Here is a 17,727-nt window from a genome sequence, read left to right as displayed (position 1 = left end):
GGCTGTCAAAGGAAACTCAATACGACTGTCCCTGTGGGGTTGTTGGCCAATACCTGGTCTTATGACGTTTATTAAGTTAATTAAATACACGTCTATGTAGATCCTAGTATGTCATTCATGAAATATAGCCAAATGTTTTAGAAGTCCAGCTGTTGAACAATTTGGTGTCCCCCAGACATGATAGATTGGCAAGCATGTAGCAATTCCACATTTCGATAATCTAGTTCAGTTGCCTAGAAACGGCAAGCTTTTGTATACTTAAACCTTTGTACACGCTCATTCCACATGAGCCGTGATGTGTGACCTTGGCCTCTGTAACCACATGCCACTCACTGTTCAATAGAGAAAAGAACATATATATAGTATATCGTAGCATGTACAGCTTTGTGGTATAAATTTGCTCTTGCTACAATGTTTTCATCCCCATGGTGAATGATTACATAACCACTGCTATCTGTAATGATGATGGTTCTGTTTTTAAGGCATCTTAATTGATCCAGGGGGAATGACAATATGGGATTAGATGATCAGAGATAGGACATGATGAGAGAAAAGGACACATTTGAGCACAAATCGGATCAAATCAGTGTTAGCATTAGACTTAACCTTTTAAAAGAGTCATCTGATCAGCCTGGCTATCACACCAAATGACTGTGAATTGAGACTGAAATTGAATAAGATTGTTTCCATGTTTTTAGTGCACATTTGCATGTTTTTTTTCTTGTATTTTGACACTGAAGAATACCCCTCTCTGGTTTTGTCCATCTAAAGCTCTGTAAACGTGTGCTGCTCCTCATTGTCAGAGCCTTCATGTCCTGATGTGCTGCTACATTCACCATCATTCTCAACAGCCTTCTGTATCTGACAGCTTAACCATAGGCTTCTTTCTCCACGCCTTTTGATACCCAATCTTTCTGCATGCTGATGTGGTCGATGAAAAAATATCTGGAAAGTGCAGCACAGGATTATTGCAAGGTGAGGCTCCAATTGTGTGTTTGCGCTAGACAATGTCTTCATGGAAATAAGACTGGCCTTATGTAATCCCTCTCATCATACTAGTATCTATATTAAATCTATGGTTGCCACATGAGAAAAGGCAGAACAACAAGGTGACTTTGATCATGTTCCATTATTCAGTAGAATACAAAACATGATTCTTGTTTTTCAAGAGGTGTGGCTGCTACTTTGGCCTTTCTTGTTGGGGAGGATGAACCCAAATAGAGGGTATCGAGCCATGAATATGAACGAAGGTTACGATCGTTTCAAATTTTCATTTCATTGTATTTAATACTTTGTTCTGAGTGTTGTTTCAATTTAAATTTTGTTTATATTTTGGTTTCGCTTACACTTTATTTGTTTCAGTGTACGTTTTAGGTTTTGTTTCTTTGTCAGGGGTGGGAGCCCAAAAGGTCCAGAAAAAGTATTCTTCAATAAATGCAAAAGATCACACCATTTAAAAAGTATTCCAATACAAGAGATTGACAACTACAAACATCCACAAAAAAGTAAGACTGGACCTGTTTCATATTTGAAATGGGAAGACAAAAAAACTACAAACATTTTCTTTATACTTAGATTTTATTTTAGCTAGTTTTGGTGAAGTCACGCTCTGTCCACACATAGATTGATCATTTTGATTTTTTCATTAATTCCTCTCAGAGTGAAGACTTTAAAAACTCTGTTTTGTCTTTATTATTGGTCACATCATCACCCAATCCTGCACATGGCGATTGGTGTTTCTATGTTTTGTGCATACACCAAGATGGCAGGCTACTAGTTAAGGTGTGCTCGATACTTTGGGATTTTCATTGCATGTTTTGATGGAACCCAGCTAAATAATAATTAGGGTTCCCACTCTTTTCCAGAGATCATTTTCCAGGACATTTTCACTGATGATCAAGCTGGTATGACCGTCAAGCTGGTATGACCGTCTAAATTTAGTTCCAAATTTAGTTCCTAAATAGTCTAATATGTTCCTCTCAGTGGAAGTCTACATTGAAAGACATGTAGTCTATGGCTATCAATGAAAACATCTCTTACATACTTAAAAATGATGGCAAATTGATAATAGAATAATGCAACCACAGCACTTCACTTTATTAGTGCAACCAAGTAACAATGATGGGCAACTCTCATCTCAGCTTTCTCTTTTCTCAAAAAATATAAAATGAGCTAAGAAAAAAACAAAAGAGCCAGCAAAGGAATCAGGAAGCTGCCTTACTGAAATAATTAAATAATAATAATGATCAGAGGATCAGTGCATTAATGACTTAAATAGAACTGAATGACAAAAATGGCCACAAATGTTTCTCAACTCAACTCAAACTCAAAATATACCTGCTTAATCATGATATTCATCCTGCTAAGTGGTCGATATAAAACAAAGCAAATGTCACGTTTTTTTATTTGAGTTACTGTAAACTCTGAAAAAATCGCACTGGTGTAAAGATGCACTCTGTATTTGAAGATCTCTCAGAGATTTAAAAAAATGTAAACTGTCTTCCTGCATAGCGATTTCTATTATGATCAGCGATGTCTACAACGTGGAGTTTCTGTGCAGCTGTGTCGCTCTTTTTGTTCCGTTTGTTTTCACTATCGGGAGTTTGCACTCCTACTAGCTAGAGCAGGGGTTCTGAAACTTTTTGGAGCTGCGGCTCTGAGAGCCGATGCTTTATAGTGAATCAGAAGAGCCGGCTCGCATCAAGAGAGAGCCGGCTCCCAGTTTTTTCCTTTCGCTGCTTAGCTCTCACAGTGCTCAGCCCCAGCTCTGCTCACAGCAGAACTTTGTTCTGATTGGTCAGCATGGCGGCCATGCGGCCAATCATATGTGAGGATATAGGATACAGGTGATGGAGGGGAGGCTGTGTATCCTGGCTTCATCTGTTCCTTCAGAGAGAGTCTTCTTGAAGACAAATACTCGCTGAGAGGAGAAATCGGATCAGCCCATCCAAGCTGAGGCATCTGATTTTTCTCAATGCCAACCTGAGGACATTAATAATGTTTGCTTGAGTTTGGTTCTGGTTCTGTTTGCTCGAGTTTGGTTCTGGTTCTGTTTGCTTGAGTTGGTTCTGTTTCTGTTTACCTGAATTGGTTCTGGTTCTGTTTGCTTGAGTTTGGTTCTAGTTTTGGTTCAGTTTGCTTAAGATCAGTTCTGGTTCTGTTCTGGTTCTGTTCTGGTTCTGTTCTGGTATGGTTCTGGTTTGGTTCTGTTCTGGTTCAAGTCTGGTTCGGTTCTGGTTTGGTTCTGGTACGGTTCTGGTTCGGTTCTGGTATGGTTCTGGTTCGGTTCGGTTCAAGTTCTGGTTCAGTTCTGGTACGGTTCTGGTTCGTTTCTGGTATGGTTCTGGTACGGTTCAGTTCCGGTTCTGGTTCAGTTCTGGTTCGGTTCTGGTTCGGTTCTGGTATGGCTCTGGTTCGGTTCTATTCTGGTTCGATTCTGTTTCAAGTCTGGTTTGGTTCTGGTTCGATTCTGGTATGGTTCTGGTTCGGTTCTGGTATGGTTCTGGTATGGTTCTGGTTCGGTTCACGTTCTGGTTCAGTTCTGGTACGGTTCTGGTTCGTTTCTGGTGTGGTTCTGGTACGGTTCGGTTCCGGTTCTGGTTCAGTTCTGGAACGGTTCGGTTCTGGTATGGTTCGGTTCTGGTTCGGTTCTGGTACAGTTCTGGTAAGGATCTGGTTCAGTTTGGTTCTGGTTCAGTTCGGTTCTGGTAAGGCTCTGGTTCAGTTCTGCTTTGGGTCTGGTTCGGTTCTGGTTCGGTTCAGTTCTGGTTCGGTTCTGGTTCGGTTCCGGTTCAGTTCTGGTTCGGTTCTGGTTGAGTTTGATTCTGGCTTCTGTATGCTTAAGTTTAGTTCTGGTTCTAAACCTAACCCTAATCCTAACCCTAACCCTAATCCTAATCCTAACCCAAATCACAACCCTAACCCTAACCCTAATCCCAATCCTAATCCTAATCCTAACCCTAACCCTAATCACAACCCTAACCCTAATCCTAATCCTAATCCTAACCCTAACCCTAATCACAACCCTAACCCTAACCCTAATCCTAATCCTAACCCAAATCACAACCCCAACCCTAACCCTAATCCTAATCCTAACCCTAATCACAACCCTAACCCTAACCCTACTCACAACCCTAACCCCAACCCTAACCCTAACCATAACCCTAACCCTAATCACAACCCTAACCCTAACCCCAACCCTAACCCTAATCACAACCCTAACGCTAAACCTAATCACAACCCTAACCCTAACCCTAATCACAACCCTAACCCTAACCCTAATCACAACCCTAACCCTAATCACAACATTAACCCTAACCCTAACCCTTATCACAACCCTAACCCTAATCACAACCCTAACCCCAACCCTAACCCTAATCACAACCCTAACCCTAACCGTAATCACAACCCTAACCCTAACCGTAATCACAACCCTAACCCTAACCCTAATCACAACCCTAACCCCAACCCTTACCCTAATCACAACCCTAACCCCAATCACAACCCTAACCCCAACCCTAACCCTAATCACAACCCTAACCCCAACCCTAACCCTAATCACAACCCTAACCCTAACCCTAACCCCAACCCTAACCCTAATCACAACCCTAACCCTAACCCCAACCCTTACCCTAATCACAACCCTAACCCCAACCCTAACCCCAACCCTAATCCTAACCCTAATCACAACCCTAACCCTAACCCTAATCCTAATCCTAACCCTAACCCTAATACAACCCTAACCCTAATCCTAATCCTAACCCTAATCACAACCCTAACCCTAACCCTAATCTCAACCCTAACCCCAACCCTAACCCTAATCACAACCCTAACCCTAATCATAACCCTAACCCTAATCAGAACCCTAACCCTAACCCCAACCCTAACCCTAATCACAACCCTAACCCTAATCATAACCCTAACCCTAACCCTAATCGCAACCCTAACCCTAATCACAACCCTAACCCTAACCCCAACCCTAACCCTAATCTCAACCCTAACCCTAATCACAACCCTAACCCTAACCCTAATCGCAACCCTAACCCTAACCCCAACCCTAACCCTGATCACAACCCTAATCACAACCCTAACCCTAACCCCAACCCTAACCCTTATCACAACCCTAACCCTAATCGTAACCCCAACCCTAACCCCAACCCTTACCCTAATCACAACCCTAACCCCAACCCTAATCACAACCCTAATCACAACCCTAACCCTAATCAGAACCCTAACCCTAATCACAACCCTAACCTTAATCATAACCCTAACCCTAATCAGAACCCTAACCCTAATCACAACCCTAACCCTAATCACAACCCTAACCTTAATCATAACCCTAACCCTAATCAGAACCCTAACCCTAATCACAACCCTAACCTTAATCACAACCCTCACCCTAATCATAAACCGAGGATCAGGGTGAGAATGATCTTGTAACAGAATAAATGCACACAATTGGGCAACTATAAGGCTTCTAATAAAAACACCGACGTAAAAGGGTTTTTAACACACAAACCATTAGTTTTTGCAAAGTTAAGGTAAAATATATGGCTACAAAAGATCCTACATTAAGAGCTGTTCGGGAGTCGAAAGAGCCGGATCTTCTTTGGGGGCCGAGTCAAAAGAGCCGGCTCTCTGTAAAGAGCTGAACTTCCCATCACTAAAGCACATGCTTACTACCATTTGCACTCTTAGTTGCCCTTGGAACTTTTTGTATTGTAAAACATATCAATGTAAATACTTCAGACCGGTACCATAGTGATAAACAGATAACACTTCAATTTGAATCAAGTAAATACCACTTGTATCCTTTAAAACAGAGGGTCATTTCATTCCTTGTGGACTCAACATGACAGCATTTATACTTTTCAAGTAATTGATCTTAAACGCTTTCAGAAAATTAACAGTAACAAGACTCACATATCCCTTTGAGCCGCCAAATGGTATCATAACAATGGTATATGTTGTTTTGTAATGACACAGCACAATTTTATGATTTGCTAGAAATGTATTCAAATTATTTCACAGACCCCCACGCTATGGTTTGCAGACCCCCAGGGGTCCCAGGACCCCACTTTAAGAACAACTGAGCTAGAGTACGGTAATTGAGCCAATTGTACCATAAAACATAAACAATATACCCCCGTTTTCTGTGAATGCATGATTATGAAGTGAAAGAGAAAAGATGTGAAAAAAGTTGCGCAGTGTCGCTGTCTTTTCCAGCACAGCGTGCACTCAACATTCAATGAATGGGGATGTGTTTTGTTAATAGGGTCAGGTCAAACGCAGCCATGTTGGAATAATTTTCCAGGACTATATGTGATTTTCCAGGACATTTTACTTTTTCTCCTATTTTCCAGGTGTTTTCCAGTACTGGAAAACTGGTCAACTGTTTCCCAGGTTTTCCAGGTTTTCCAGGACGTGTGGGAACCCTGAATAATTGAATGAATATTTGCTTCTTGCTTAAGAAGATGTTTAACACACGTGCAGTGTTTTTCTATAGCGTTTGACATGATGGGCTGATTGCCACCCATTGGCCTCAAGGTCGATGGTTACTTTATTTGTACCCTTAGGTAGATTTTACCCATACCCTGGCATGCTTAAGGAGGCGTTTTTATTCATTTCTGCGTTTTCTTGGAGACAGAAATATTCAAAGGAATATATTTTTATAAAAGTATCTGCATACGTGTGGATAGATCAGTAGTTACATTAATACACAATTCAATTTACAGAATTATTGTCTTTTTGTAAAGCCTTGATTTTATGTGTATTTCAGTCAATGAAAATGTCAGACAATGTAGTTTTTGTTGGTTTTTAATTGGTATTTCTGAACAATAATAACCTTGGTGTGGAGTCCCAGGTATCTGAATGGATCTTCCTGAATCCTCCTGTCTGAAGTGTAGATATAAAACAGCTCATTTTTTTTGACTCCTTGATAAACACACTGTTTTTTGTGTTGCCCTTTAAATGTTACAAGCAGGACCAAACAGCTGAGAAGGGTTTTACTGTAAAGCCACCCCTCGAGCTGAAAGACCAGACGAGCTTTCACCTTTTACAATTTCTTTTTCAGATGCAGATTCTCACTTGTCTCATCATTGGCAGAAAAGGTAGAAAAAGGCTTAGATTTGGATTATCTGACCTTTTCCAACTCTGTCAGACTGCATGAAGAACTACTTCTCTGCAACCTGCCTTATGGCCCACGATTTAGGGAGTAAGAGATAATAAAGCCAGAAGAAAACAGTTTGATGCCCCCCAACTGGCTAAATCTCTCCCAGCCTGACTCTTAGCTGGCATTAAAGGTGCTTTGTGTCACATGCGCAGGGCTGAAGAGGTAAATAACGTGGATGTGGAAGCCATTCTTAAAAGTGCATCATAATTATAAAACCTCTTCTACATTTTCATCAATAGTTTTCTGGCAGTTCAACATTTTGGTAGCTAACCATAGGACTCTTTTTCAGCATGATGTGTGCTTTTGATACACAACTAAACCTCATATGGGCATCTTCTGACAAATGTCTCCCCATAAACACACACACACACTCACACACACACACACACACACACACACACACACACACACACACACACACACACACACACATACACACACATACACACACACACACACACACACACACACACACACACACACACACACACGGTTCAAACCAAATTAAAGGCACACAATACATATTTAAAACAAAACAGGGGATTTTTCAGTTTAAATGATGGGCCATGCTTCCCACATTATACAGTGTGTGCACCACATACTTGCCACATGCACACAAGCATACATCACATCAGCCAATTGCCTTGCTCACTTTATGCATGGCAGAGCAACTGAAAGCACTCACGTACATTCATTTTCACAGCTGACAGTCAGTGTCTCTCTTATATATCACACTGGAATACACAAACAGCCTCTCTGCATTGTCAGTAAATACTCACACACCAGAGGCTCACATTAAAAACACACGACCCATACAGTGTTTCTCCATGTCATATCAGGCACACACATATTCAGCATATGTCTATTTTGACAACTATTATGTGCTCTGTTAGCTCTGATGCTGGTTGCTATGGATTACCATGTCATACGCATGAGTCTTGGTATGGCATTGACCTACATGCATATATAAATGTCTTTGTGTCTGTCTCTCATTTTAGCGTGTGGTTAATTAAGGAAAAGGCATTAATGAGCTAATCTGCATATTGACCATATGGCTTTTAGAACATATTCTGAACAGACAATTATCATGTTCTGCTTATTTTGAATCAACCTGAAATCAACAAGAGGTGTTCTGTTTAAGGCCAATGGCTAAATGAAGCAACTTCATTCTTGTTACTGGCCCTTGGCTGACTCGGCCATAGTTGAATAATCCTCAATTTAGCTGGAGGCTAGGTTTACACTCCCTGGGAGCAGAATATGCTTCTTATTTACAAGTGAATGCTGCAGCTGTATTGGTTAACCTTCATCCATGTGATTGATTTTAAGCATGGCTCCAATTAAAACACAAACCTCCAAATATAAACATACAGTCAGGTTGAGAAAAAATTAGGTGAATGCACCAATCCATATGGCACAGAAGTATTTCACGGAGGGTATAAGCTATCTACAACTTCTTACCAAAAGCTACATTTAGAAGTTACATGGTTCTCAATAACCTATTTTTTATTGATATGATATTCATCTTATGGAGTAACTAACTCACATAAGGCAAAGGAATATATACATAAACTATCTATAGGCTTAATAGTTTATCGTTATACTGTTACTGTCTACTAGTCTACTTTACAGACAGGTTTGGGATAGTAGGACACACTGATAGATACAGGTACTGTGGCCTGGTTCTCTCCAAAGTTTAAAAAATACACCCAATGACACCTTTAAGTTTAAATTAAGCTCTCAACCACACCCCTGCCTTGTATCGCCCTTGTAAAGTGCTCTGCGGATGTTTGTTCATGTGTTGGTGCGTTCTCAGGCTGTAGATTGTTTCCACCTGTACTGCAGGTTCGAGAAGCTGGATTGGTGTGCAGTCTCAACGATCTCACCAATCAGGGGAGCACATCCATCCACTCAGACATCTAGAGGCTCGGGTAGCCATCATTTGGGGTACAGAGGCGGCTTCATGATGTTTGCTTTTGTGCCTCTTTAGCCAATATCTATGCCAGTGTTAAATTAGTGGAAATTGCCCATGAACACTTGTTGTAATGGATGTGGTTTTTGTTAATGAGGGAATAGTTTAGAGTCTGGACTTTTTGTTCAGTGATAAATACTATGTTTTGTTGTTATGTTTGGTTTGTTAGTTGAGTTGGTTTTATTTTATTTATATTATTTTGTTTCACTTATTCCAACCCAAAGTCTTAAAAAGTACTACTACTAGACTACTTTCCTTTATCAACATTGTCTGGTTTTATGTGTCTCTTCTTTTCCTCAAAGGCTGGCTCGTTACAAGTAATTCAAATGTATTCGTTGTCTGTTTATGCATTTACAAACATAAATGTATAAACTACAAATTGTGGTTTTAGAGTGAGTTAACGGTACAATGATGGGGAACAATTGGCCAAACAAATACCTTGGACTTTCTTTCTCAGAGTGAGGTTGGCCAATTTGTGCAGCCATGTTTGTTTACAGATTAAGGTTTAATGTGTTAGAATAATTAATTGGTATTTATGCTGAGCCAGGCTGACAGCTTCTTGGCTGTGGCTTTAATGGACAGCCATTTGAATGGTATTGATCATCCCACAGTGAGACATCACACATGCATATTTCAAAATGTAACTATTCTTTTGGAAAATATCACTATGTGTATTGTTAAGCCCCCCTGGATAAAGTAAACAGTATGCAACATGTTCTTTTCTAAATGAGGCTTGAGTTCTTAGCTGAACAAACAGCAGCTCCAATCATTGTTATAATTCATCAAGTTCCTATCATCCTTTACATTAAATTACTGTAGTGTGATAGTAAAGTGTCCAGCATACTGCAGCTCTGTCATGCATCAGCCCTATATATGTTTAAGAGACCAAAGGACTGATTGCTGGTCAGACTGTGTGGGAGGCTATGTGGTTGTGCAGCATATCAGCTCCAAGACATCACCGACCTCATCAGTCCAAACCCCTGTGCTGCTGTATTAGTCAGATTTGTATTTTATGAGGTCAGTTTGCTCACGTTGTCTGAGAAATCTTTCTCTGTGGCCTTTGCTCTTTCCAATATTTGTTTCTTGATATTAAATTCCCTCTGGGTATGAGTTTCATCAACTGGCAGTCATTTTCAGTGACTGGGAGAAATGGTGGCAGTAGAGTTATTTCCTTCTGCTTCCGCCGCCAGCCTGTATTAAAGTTCAGTGTGCTAAATTTTGTTGTGAGAGTTTCTCCGGTGGTTTGTGAGACACTATGGAGATATTATATTTTTGTAAAGACATTTACAATCCAGATGGAATTAATAAGTCAGTCTGGACCAAACCGAGTCCTAAGGCTTGTGCTTGTTTTGGTTTATGAGACACGACTGGTCACGTTTTTGCTAATACAGAATTCCATCCAATCAGATTCATATCACATCTTCAGTATCAATCATCTAATATTGACAGAATAAATAGATTCATAAATCTAGCAAGGACTTCTGTTAAGGTATCAACTACAAATAACCAAGATGACTGCAGCTGATATGGAACATTCTGAATCCTCTTGTATGTCATTTTTAAATAAAGCGGATGGTGGCCGAAAAATGTATTAATGTCATAAACCACGTCATCAGAACTGGAAGCCAAAATCCACTGATGTTGGGTGTTGGCGACGTAGTCTAGCTACCGACCACTTTGTCACCCGTCTTGTAGTTGAGTCACCAAACTTTCAGTCCATATCGAGTTTTGTGTCCCCAGTTTTTGAGTCTGAGCCACCAAAGAACAACTCAAGACAAGTTTGAGTCTAGTCATTTCTTGGGTCTGAGAACAAGTTGAGTCCCCATTACCTGAGCATTCTCTTAGGACCTCTACTGATTTTGTGGAGCCTTTTGAATGTGTAGAAACAAACATTTCATTAATGGTGATCAAACTGACTTTATAGAAACATTTCTATAAGAATAATAACATTTTTTATGACCTATGTTGATTCAAATGCCAATCAGCAAATGTTTCAATTAATCAATACATTTTCAATTGGATAGCGCCATTTCACAACAAAAGTTATTTTTAGGATACTACACGAAAAGAGAAGGTCTAGACTGTAATAATATTTTACAAAGACTCAATATTGATTCATCATGAGCAAGCCTTTGGCAACATTTAGCAACAATGGCAAAGACAAACTTCCTTTCACAGGCAGAAACCTCGAGCAGGACCAGACTCATGACCATAGACTGTAAAAAATATGGACGTAGTATCCGTGACGTCACCCATCTGTTCCTGAGAGCTGTTTTGAAGCAAATCGACGGCAGCAGCCATATTGGTAATGCGGAACTCAACTAGGCAGAGTGTCACGTAGTGTGAGTCTCTTAGCCAATGGCTGTGTGTTCCCGACCGGGAGTCACGTCAGTCATGTCCTTATTTGGGCAAAACTCATAATCTTAATATCTTCTTAACCGTCATGTTAGAAAAAAATTCACCCCCCGTACAGTGTGTGCCATTAGAGAGATTAGCGTTGTAGGGCCAAGCCGTTTTTTGAACCAGGCTGCAAACGTGTTTATTAATGCTGCAAAGATCGTCTTTTTCCCATTCATATCTATGTGGTTTCCGGTGTTTCTGCAGCCAGCCTCAAGCGGATTTTCGATGTATTGCAGTTTATATCACTTCCGCATTGGCTTCATCGTTTGAGACCGGAGTTTGCCGCTTGCTCATGACGTACAGCCTTCTGCTTAGAAGATGGGAGAGAAATAGATACACAGATAGATGGATAGAAACAAACAGAAAAGCCACAACACAACAGATACAAGACTATAAAAGCCAATAAAAAGTACAAAATGTTTTTGAAGTATGAAAAAATGGTGACCATAGTAAGTATAACCTGATAAATATCATGCTAATGTTCTAATTGTGCTCAAAGCACTGGTATTGTAAGCCAGGCATTCCAGTCAGAAAGAAAGAGATACATGGTCACCTGTGATTAAATTCAAATTGAAATGGGTGATAAAAGGTGTGAAAAACAGAGCTTTCAGAACTACATACCCGCTGGCCCTCTAGCCCATTAAAATTTAGGGGGGAAAAAATCATCACTCGGTAAAATATATCTATGTGGTTCACTCGATTTACGAGCTTTTACAGGAGTAACTCTCTTGATCTGAGCATGAGGGTGAAGAAACCCGGCATTTGGCAAGTGAACTAAATCAACCTTTTATACTCCAGGGACCAATGATCAAAATGAAAAGCATTATTAACTGAGGGAGCATCAGAACCAGGGTGTTATCATTTTGGCACATTTATGATGTCTCCACCATCATGAATATGAATCATGCAGCACAGCTATGTATGAATAATGAGTGTCTCTTCTTTGTCACAGCATGCTGCCTCCACATCTACATCTGCTTTTAAACCTCTGGAGCATCAGCTGTCATGTAAGTCTGATAGTCTTTGCATGATATGTGTGTGCATGTGTGCGACAGTGTCATATAATCTATATGTATGAATGATGACAGCTTTATTGTACATGACCCACACATTCATAATTTACACTCCTACATGTGACTGTTTGTCTCAGAGTAACAGTGAGAGTGAGCCTGTGTGTGTGTGTGTGTGTGTGTGTGTGTGTGTGTGCGTGTGTGTGTGAGTGTGTGTGTGTGGCTGTGGCTGTGGCTGTGGCTGTGGGTGTGTCTCCATTCTAACCTAATCATCATCATTGTCTCGTGTTGGGGGTTCACAACACACACTAATATGCGCACACACACACATAGTTTGACACCATGTTAACACCAATGTCATGCAATCTGTAGCTTCAGTGTGTGTTTGCAGCTTCTCTGCTCAAGCTAACAGTAAAAGTGACGAGTCAAAGTTCATCAGCTGAGAGACTCTAGCTTATGGCATGGCATGTGTGTGTGTCTTTGTGTGTGTGTTTGCGAGTAGGTGGAGTTGGAGTGAAAGGGATATGTGCATTTCCCGTGGATGGTACACGAAAGCTGATATGTGCTATCAGCATGGCTATACACACTCTCTCACACACTCACTCACATGTCCCTATACTCTTAAACTGCAAATAAAGCTTAGTAAATATGGGCTGTGGTCTTAGGCTGAAGTGTTGTGTGTGTGGGTGTGTGTAGGACAGGAGGTGACTCAGTGGATTGTTTCCCACAGCAGCTCTTGAGTCTTGTCTAAGTGATAGTCACAAATTTTTACCTTTCTCGTACAACCCTTAAATTATATTTTGTTCTCTTTCATCATGTGTACATCAAAGCTTCATTCATCTTTAGTGGAAAAACAATAAAAAACACAGATTGAAACCAAAAGACAATAGTTACTACCAACAACTAGCTTTGTAGAAAATCAAACTTGTGACAGTTTTTCAGCATTTTACTCTACTGTCACTGCAAAATGACATATCAGCACGGATGATGGTTATATCTTAACCCCATCAATCAGAAGATTTAATGCTCTTCTAAAATATATTCCAGCCAGCCATCCATTATCTATACTATTATCCCATTTAGGATTGTGGGGAACTAAAACCTATCCTAGCTGTCACTGCGAGATACATCTTGGAAAGTTCACCAATCTATCACAGGGCTAACGGGTAGAGACAAACAACCATTCACACACACACACACTCACACCTACAGACAATTTGGAGTCACCAGTTAACCTGAGGGGCCTGTCTTTGGACTGTGGGAAGAAGTCCAAGTACCCGGCATGCACAGGAGAACATGCAAATTCCAAGAGAATTAAGTGGGCATTTGAACCGGAGACCTTTTTGTTGTCGCCACCCTATTCTGAATGATATAAAACGACAAATATGGAGGAACACCCCCCTACATTATCTGAGTATTTTAGAATGATGATAAAGTGTTTTGTAACAGAAGCTGGAGACCTTCAGGCTTACAACAATTGTAATATATGTATACATGGTAGTTCGTTTAAAGTATCCACTTTTGCGTTTCGTTCAAATGATATGTGTCCTTGTTGACATGGCAGTATGTTAAACATCTTTGCTGGCAAGTTTCTGTACATACAGTATGTGCTAGTCTTTACTTTGTATGAATCTCCTGCTTTCTTTTGATCGTCTATCAGGGAGAAATGTACACAAAGCCTTTTTGATGTACTTGCTGTAAATCACTTCATCAAGATCACAATAGTTGACAGCTTAGACAGGCTATATATATATGAATATATAGAGTCAATCCTCCAGTTGGTTTGCTTTGCTTTTGTTCCTCATTTAGAGGCATCAGTTTTGAATTAAGGCTGTGTTAAAACCAGTTAAATCTCCTCACAGCTGTTAAATGGAGATGTTGGACAACTGTTGTTCTTGTATTTTCTTGTTCGAAATATTTGGGTGAGACAAAAGTAATTGGAAATGAAATCCAGAGTGCCCCAAGTAAGTCTGTTTTTCGCAAACAATAACCATGTCTGTTGGGATGATGAAGACAGCCAGCATAGCTGAACCAACAGTGGAAAGAATGGTGACTCAACGGTCACTCATGGGACAATCCAAGAAAGAAACCCACTTTGACACCCGCAGGTTCACACAATTTCTTGCATCCTCTTCCTGAGTTCAGTCAAGGTGGTAATGAGACTAAAATGATGAGCTGTTTTACCACGTCTCATTAATCTGCGGGTGACTGGAAGTACAAACAGATGGCTTTTATGAGGCTGGTTATTTCCCAGGGGTCTTGGTCATATTGAATAGAGCCAGATATGACATTCCTTTCATCACACCTTAAATGTGTCTTTATTTGTGTGTGACATCTTCAGTGAAGGATAACGGTAATATTTCCGGCTTGGACTTACGCAGCAGCCAGCCATGAATGGATGAAACAGGCAGAACCATCTTCTGAAATGCCTCTAAACCTTTTCAAACTTTGATTAAGATGCTCTTGCTGTTTGATTTCCAAGGTGCCAGAATACATTTCTTGTCTCATATGTCAGTTGATGCTGCTAATCGATCTGTGGAAATAAAACCATAGTGTTTGCGCTGCATTTTATTCACAAAGATAACAGACATTGCTCCAGCAGGTGTGAGCTGAATTGAGACGTCTTCAAAAGCATATGTAGTTGCTACTTTGAGTAGTAAATAAATCGATTCATTCCCGTCAACGGCATGATGAAATGTCCCTGTTGCCTTTCAATTTTTCCTGCCAGGGCAGCCATAGGAAGCACAGCAGTGTTCTGAACTGTCGAATGAACATAACCATTCAGATTATTTTGAAGAGCTGGATTTATGTGCCTCCAGCCCTGCGCCGTAAAGGTTATGCAAACTAGGATTTTGTTTGTTTCATTGCCCTCCTGTGTCTTGCCTCGACGGCTCTGACTGTTCTCAAATCATCCTCATCTCTTTGGTTTTCCTCTCGCATGCCAGCTCTGATGCTGCTCCAGCAGAGGATCTTCCAGAGTGGCCAGATTGTCCCAGAGGTGGCCCAAGGCACAGTGACAACAACTGGGCAACTCTGCCAACTAACAGACCCTACTCATGGGAGCCAAGATTCATGCGTACACAATTACATACACATCCACAGTGGCATGCTTGGAGAGGGGGAAATGACACTGCTAGGCTTGATAAAAGGCAGCTCACACAAATAGCTCAGGCTGACATTCCCCTCACAGCAGTGTGACGTGTTGCAGTGTCTCTGTCTATGTTCAGTTCAAGCCATGAAGCTCAGCAAGGTAATTCAATTACACTCATTTAGTGGTACTGAAGACCATAAAAAGAGAGTCACAGAGGAATGAGAGAAATTAGAGAAAGGGTAAAAGTCTCTATTCCAACAACACATGGACTGTGAAGCAATATCCCTGTGTCCCTTTAGATTCTTTAAATGTGGAATAACTTTATTTCATGCTCTGATACAGAATTACTTTGGTCTGGTATTATTCTTATAAAGGTATGTTATAGCAGAGCTTTTCCGGATTTATCAAATTAATTTTATCCTCCCACCTCCATACATAAATAGCCTTGATATAGCCTCATTCATCATTATGTTGGATTCAAAAATAGGTCAAGTAACATGAGATGTGAAAGGTGTAGTGCATAGCAATAAAGCCAGGTGATTAAATCTGAGTATGCAGTTTCCCCTCAGCTATCTTCTGTATGTGAGAATCTATCAGCAATCTTATTTTTGACTCACAACACACAACCCCGCTATCATGATGTGTTTATTTGTGTTCATCCCCTTTGTTTCCATTTGGTGCAGGATGCTGTTTTTATTAGTAGACGAAAATGAGGCACCGAGAGCGGGTAAAATACTTCAGCGATGACCCCTGGAGGAAAAGCCTTTTTCCTCTCCAAATTCAAAGTCTTTTCATATAGGCTCGAGGGGCCACGTCCGGACTCACGCGGCCAAGAATGAGGTCAACCTTTTGTTCAGTATGTTCAAGTTGAATATGTTCATGTTTAGTCTTGTGCAGACATAATTTGGGGAAAAATAAAATGGTTCCTTCTGGTGCGGAAGACTGTGTAGAACTACTTTTTTTCCCCTCAAAAAAATACTCAGGAATCGTTAGGAGCATTGATGTAAGGAATTTGATTGATAAGCAGAATCGACAATGGCATTGACATTGTTAAAATCGTATCAATTCCCACCCCTAGAGCTAATAGACACTGACTGCAGGTTTTACATTATTCAAGTGGCTAGAAATTTGAAACGGACAGGTGAGGAATAATGTGTAGTTATCAGATAGTTATGGCAGATTGTTACCCAATAGGGTGAGCAGAACCCTGATGTGAAGCAGAGATGTCTTTTCTTTCCAAAAAGGGTTACTGCCTCGTCACTGATGGAGTCTGTGACATTTTTTCCTTTTATCAGTCCTTACACACCACCACATCCCGAACTGTACAATGTTTGCTGTTTACTTTATGTGCCATCATCAATTTTGTAAATTTCTCAGCTTTTCCAGACCCTCTCCATCCTTTATCTTGTATTTTTCTCCACTGTTGTTGTGCCTTTTCTTTTTATCCAACAGTAAACAAATAGACATCAAGTTGACTTCTTTCAGCGAAATTATATGATCACAGTCACTTTGCTGGAGCCTGTGATTAGAGCTGCATCGTATATATCATATCAACAGTCTGCTATCCTGAATTACCAGACTACATAGCTAGGGAGTTTGGTCTAATAAGAATCAAGTATTTAACACAGTTTGTAGATAAAAAAAATATTAATTTAAAGCAAGCCAAAACTTTCTAATGCCAGGGTTTTTCTGCTCATATGGTTTATGTTTACAGATCAGTCCCAAAAATGTCCTCAACTCCCAATGCTAATGTACTGATGGCTAAAGTGATACCATAGTTTAGATGATATCTTTGTTTTATTGGCATGGACCAGGTGAGAGTACTCCTTAATGACGAAGTTAAGGTGTTTTGAGGCTAAAATCCCTGGATCAAAGTAAGGTGATTAACACTGGAAACAGTATTTCATAGAAGTACAATCATGTATTATCTTGTTGTATCTTATTTAGACATTTGCTTAAAATAAAGGCTGTTTTGGAGAAAATTGGTGAGAGCGACTCCAGCTGTGGCTGTGTTTTGAAGGATTAATCCAGTAACCTTGAGTAACACGACACCTTCAAAGCACCGCGAGAACCCTTCCTGACAGCT

The 17,727-nt window shown here is 40.4% G+C and overlaps 1 protein-coding gene across 1 annotated transcript in view; it reads left to right on the top strand.

Moving 5' to 3' along the window:
• Positions 1-17,727, top strand: part of LOC117811836 (sodium/calcium exchanger 1-like) — a 355,950-nt gene that overhangs the window by 97,872 nt on the left and 240,351 nt on the right. The window contains exon 3 of the mRNA XM_034682311.1: positions 12,493-12,547. The gene's annotated coding sequence lies outside the window, so the exon portion shown is untranslated. The remainder of the gene's footprint in view (positions 1-12,492; positions 12,548-17,727) is intronic.

This window comes from Notolabrus celidotus, chromosome 4 (assembly GCF_009762535.1).
Source record: "Notolabrus celidotus isolate fNotCel1 chromosome 4, fNotCel1.pri, whole genome shotgun sequence".
Classification (NCBI taxonomy): Eukaryota; Metazoa; Chordata; class Actinopteri; order Labriformes; family Labridae; genus Notolabrus; species Notolabrus celidotus.
The sequence above is the reverse complement of the archived record's forward strand: the minus strand, read 5'-3'. Positions and strand labels throughout refer to the sequence as shown.